This window comes from Procambarus clarkii, chromosome 43, assembly GCF_040958095.1.
Source record: "Procambarus clarkii isolate CNS0578487 chromosome 43, FALCON_Pclarkii_2.0, whole genome shotgun sequence".
In the NCBI taxonomy this organism is placed as follows: domain Eukaryota; kingdom Metazoa; phylum Arthropoda; class Malacostraca; order Decapoda; family Cambaridae; genus Procambarus; species Procambarus clarkii.
In genome coordinates, this window is record NC_091192.1 from 31048435 (window position 1) to 31053979 (window position 5545).

At 36.3% G+C, this 5545-nt stretch overlaps 1 long non-coding RNA gene across 5 annotated transcripts in view; it reads right to left on the reverse strand.

Annotated features, from left to right (window-relative positions):
- The window catches only part of LOC123755906 (uncharacterized), a 52084-nt gene extending 46694 nt beyond the window's left edge, over window positions 1-5390 (reverse strand). For 2 of the 5 annotated variants that reach the window (XR_011221995.1, XR_006772587.2), the window contains exons 1-3: window positions 5054-5225; window positions 3397-3569; window positions 1811-1910 (exon numbers count right to left, since the gene is read on the reverse strand). This is a non-coding gene — a long non-coding RNA (uncharacterized lncRNA). The other 3 variants (XR_011221996.1, XR_006772588.2, XR_011221994.1) reach the window with 3 other exon arrangements.
- Window positions 5391-5545: the final 155 nt, after the last annotated feature.

Below are 5545 nucleotides of genomic sequence, written 5' to 3' on the forward strand. Positions count from 1 at the left end.
ACATTTGTACAAAGCATGTGTAAGAGAAGCGCCAAATATAGAACCACGTCGCTCAGTATGCGTTCGCGGCAGAAACGAACGCATTGTTTTCGTTCGTTTGATGTTTGTCATGTTTATACTTGTTGAAACATTTTATAATTTGTATGACAGTGATCGCAGTAAAATTCCCTACACAAACATATACATAACACATACAAATATTTCCCACGTGTTGGATATATCAACGGCTAAAGGGAACCCACTGCCACACGCTCGCCACACCCCCAAACATACTTTGTGTATTTTTTTTTTACTCATAGAAGTTTATGTGATATAATATTCTTTCTGGTACCAAAACATTCGCAAATAAATTCTCTACAAAACAAAAGTATCCCCATCCATTTCGGTTAAAAAATGGAATTTATAGAAATATTTTTTCGATGGACGAGAAAAGTAGGCTGTTATGCGGAATCGTAAGAGAAAACGGCGACGAGTTATCTCTAATCTAAAGCGCGAAAGTGTTAAGTTTTAGTCTTTAGTGTTTTCCTGCCCGAAACGCTTTGCGTAATAGTGGCTTTAGGCATTGTATGTACTAGCTTTATCTATAAATTCATCAATATTTGTATCACACCCTGTATGTATGTACTTTACCTGTATAAATATTTTGTTTTATATATATATATATACATATATATATATATATACATTTAGCAGCACTCTGATAAAAGGTCTAGATAAAAACCCCAAGCATAGATAGGGGCAATCAGCCAAAGGTAGACCCCCTCCCCCCACCACCAGGCAGGGAAACAAAAGCAAAATAAAAAAAACGCACGAGGCCAACGTACCCAGGCGAAACCCCTTCCCCCCCCCCCCCCCCTCATTACAATAGGTGAAAACTAGCTGTGCAGTAAGTAAGCAATTATCAATAGAAGGCACCAAACCGGGAAGGCTATGTAGCACCATCAAATGCGCGGGATAATCAGAGGGCGCTAAATATCACGAAGGATGCCAATACGAGAACAGAAACGCATAAGGCGAACGATATCAAAAGTATCTGAGTCGCCAAGAATTCTATCGAGGGACAAGCGACCGCGGGGGACGGTCGGAAAACAAGACACACGCTCGTCCTGGAAGTCACTGAGCGCTGCAGGCCTTCATTAATCAATACCAAGGAAGACAAACCTGAAACCTGAAATCACATACACAAAATTGACTGGGCAATACATTGCAAAATGAACAACTGAAGTATTGGGCTCATACTGTACAGTCTCAAAGAACAGCCAGTCAATTTAACTGAATATCAGCCTGTGCAAAGTGGGTGGATGCCCTGTGAAAGGTGGGGGAAGGGGATCTGCTAGCTTCTCTGACCCTTTAGTAGTAACCTGTTATCTGGCGATGGTCACAGTAGCCACTAGTTACTTAACAAAAGTTAGCAGTGATTTACCTTGCAATTCTAACAATTGCTTGCTAAGTGCGTTGAGTCGGATGCCTGATGAGCTCAGAAACAAGGGTTTGATATCATACAGCCTCAATATTTACCCACTTAGTGGATTGTTTAGCTAATTTTTAATTATAACACGCTACTCTCTCAGTGGTGGATTCAGGTACTCTCCAATGTCTCATCACCCCTAAATTATGTGGCACGACCATATGCGAAGTTACTTGTCATGGTGGGGTTAAGATTCCATAGAGTCTGGCATATGAGCAGTGTCCTGGGTAAATCTAAGTTCTGGTTAGAGCAGCAATTGAGAGTACCCAGCTCAGAAAATATACAAATGGGTAAAAATATTGACAAATACTGTACTTATAAAATTAAAATGATACTGCCTACCTTTATTAGGCCAAATTTCTTGTTATCTTCATCGATATTTCCAATAACTGGCTTACGAAACAAGTCATGGTTGCAAGTGCGTTGGTAAACAATGGAATATCTGAAATAAAATTACAATACTTCTATTACATCCATGAAAATTCCCAGATAAAGTCAATAAATTACTACATTCAGGTTATTACACTAGAAGTAAATGGCACAAAGTAATTAAGCATAAATTACTTAAAAACAAGTAAGCAAAATATTACTGAAGCAACAGTAATGCTGCGTGGAAGAAGTTGAGTCATGAGGCTGTCATGCGTAAACAGAATGGCATGATTTGCCATTTTAAATTAAATTACTTGTTAGGTCTCATATCTTTTATAATGCTTTGTTTAATGTCGGCAAATTGCAAATGACTGCTTTTCAATTTATTCGACTTACTACAGTATTGCTATTATGTATTTTTATTATTATTACTGTCATTAAAATACAATGTTTTTACCAATATACCACCATCCAAATTTCTTAGTTTATTGTAAATCTGTATCTCCTAATTTTTATGTAATATCAAACAACCTTATCATTGTGTTCATTGCTGTCTTCTTTTATGTGCTAGCCATATGCTGTATTGTGACTACCAATTTTTGTCAACTACCATTCAAGCTGTCATTGCAATCAATCTTATATTGTTTCTGCTGTATTGTGCCTACCAATTTGTTGTCAACTACCATTTTAAGCTGTCATTGCAATCAATCATAGCTACCTATGTGCTTTAATATACTGTACCTATAATTTTCTCTCATCTTTTTTTTTTTTTTTTTTTCATTCCATGTAATCTGTTATCATTTTTTTGTCTATAAATTTTGCAAGTATTTACCTCCTTAAAATTTTCTTAGATTAAGGACCTGCCCGAAACGCTGCGCGTGCTAGTGGCTTTACAAGACTGTAATTACCATAATTGTATCCTCACATTCCTTATGTACATTCTTGTATATGCATAAATAAATAAATAAATAATAAGTATAAACTAATCAAATAATAAATACACAAAATAAACATTTATGAATAAAGTGCTTCAATTTCAATATAAGCCAAATATTTTTTAATGTCTAAAAATGTTTGCTTGATTTACTCTTTACTTTACCACACCAGTTCTGCCAAAATTGTAATGATTTGTATAAATTGTTATGAATGAAGTCCTCTTATCTAACTGAGCTGCTGTTTGTTACGGTTATCCAAACATGGAGATTCATGAATCAGTTTTGGATTAATGATGACGGTGCTGACCAGACCCATTTATTTTGGTTATGTGCATATTTTTTCTTCAAAAGTACTGTATGTGATATTCACAATTTGCTGCACTCGGTAAACATATGATGTAGAAGCCAATTAGTGTAAGGTGGGAGTGGGACGTTAATTCTGAATTTCTATGTATTTTCCCCTCCTTATTTACAATGCTTGTACATTATTTAAACTGTTTACCTTCTCAGTGCCTTCCCTATTGCTTCAGAGAGCCATCGCAGGGGGATGGATCTCTGAAGGCATTTCCTGGTACAGTACTCTCTGTACCTGGAAATAAGACAAACAAACAATCAAGAGATTACCTGCCCCTGAAAACTGTAGCTTTATCTGAAGCATCTCCATGCAAGTCTTGTGCTCTTACTGGCTCCAACACAAATTTCTTCCGTTCTACATTGTAAAACAGTTTTGGGACCTTGTAAATGTCTACAACTTGCAAAAGGTTTTCAATATCATCATTTTCTGCAGTGCCAACTTCCTGCAACATCATCATCATGCAATACTGAATGGGATTTTAATGATTTTTTTTTGCACAATGAAATCATAAAAATGTGATAAACCTACAGAAAAATATTGAGGCTGTTCTATGAGATCAAATCTGCGTCCTCAGATTTCTAATTGTTTATTCGCATTGTTTTGTATTCAGACAATTAGTATGAGAGGTAAGGTTTTGTGACATGAGAGGACTGAGGCCACGGGTTATGGAAGGGATGAGGGTGGGACTATGAGTGATTCTCAAAGTGGGCAGTACTGACCCCAGGGGGTGTAAAGATTACTGTCCCCAGGGAAGTGCCAACAGTTAAGGAAAGAAGCAGAAGGGTGCTAGAAGTGAGCTCCCTACAAGCATGCTGATCACCTATACAGTATAGGTGATAAACTAGTCCAGAGCCTAGAGCTAGACTATTTTATGGAACCAAAAGGGAACAGTGGCCTGAAATAGTTAGGGCACCACTGGTCATTGACATGACATATATGGATGTGTGTGACATGAAGGGGTGAGACTTTTGGGCATGATAAGAGATGAAAGCATACAGCTGAGAGGGGTGAGGGCATGATGTTTTGGTCATTATATAATAATGATCTTTTTTATGAAAGGGGTAAGAGGTTTGTGGCATACTTACTCAATACCCTCAAACTTACATACATACAAACACACATTATGCAGAGAGTAAACCACAATAAATGAGACACTCAACCCACACATCCAAAAATAAAGGAAATGATGAAATTTCAGTCCATTCTGAACCATTATCAAGTCGTGTAAAGAAAGTGGTAGATTAAATCAATATATAAAGTAAGAATGTGAAGTGAAAGGCAAGAAGGTAAAAAGTAAGCCACAAGAGTAATAGAAATAAAGACTACATAAGGCCTAAAGGCTAAGAGAAAATAGGTGAAATAAACATTAAAGAGAAGGGAAAGAAATAAGAGAAAGGAAAGAAAGAGAGCTTAGTGGGGACTAAACTTATGTCAGATCACATTTGTTTTAAAGGTTAGAGCATCTAACTATGCATTGAGACAGGCAAGAATCAGCAGCAACAAAGCTAGGACTCTGAAATAGTAGATCACATTTTGACGGAGAAAATATGATGTACAGTACTGATCTACATGAGCTTGGTTATCCGAAGCCTGCTGAACCGAATATTTGGGTTATCTGGCCTAAATTGTGTCCGGATAATTTTCTGGCAAAATTTTGTCATATCAATCAAGAAGACAAACTACAACATGGTAAGCAAAATTTTCAGTTTTAAATTATATTTTTTATTTAATAGTGTGTGTGTGGAAATTCAAATTATGTTGGTTGTGGTACAAAAAAAAAAAAAAACTGTGAATATGGTCATTTTTGGATGTTTCCAATAAGAATTCTGCTTATATGGTGGGGGACCTTACCATATAGTCCAGATAGGTCAGCTTAGGCAACATTATAAATTAAAGCGACTCGCAAAATTGATACATGGAGCATACCTGGAGAGGGTTTCAAGAGTTATAATTCCCGAGCCCGACCTGATGTGCTGTCTTGTTTTCTATTCGTGGGTCCTTAGTTAGGTTAGGTTTGGGCAATTAAGTGCATTATTTTTGTTATGTTGACAACTTATGTGGATGGGCTGATCCACAACTCATTAACCCCCACCAATAACACTTACCAGAGCAGCCTTCTAAATGTCAAGGCATTTACAAGGCATTTATTTATTTATTTATTTATATATATACAACAAGGTACATTGGGATTGGAGGATACATATAGTGTAGTAATTACAATCTTGTAAAGCCACTAGTATGCGCAGCGTTTCGGGCATTGTATGTACTAGCTCTCCAGCAGCATTCTGTTTGTAGCTCATCTTGTGTCTATGTACTTTTTACCTGAATAAACATTTAATTTGATTTGATATAAATATATACATATAAACAACAATATTATGTATATATAAATAAGTGAAATAAAAATTAAAATAAGCT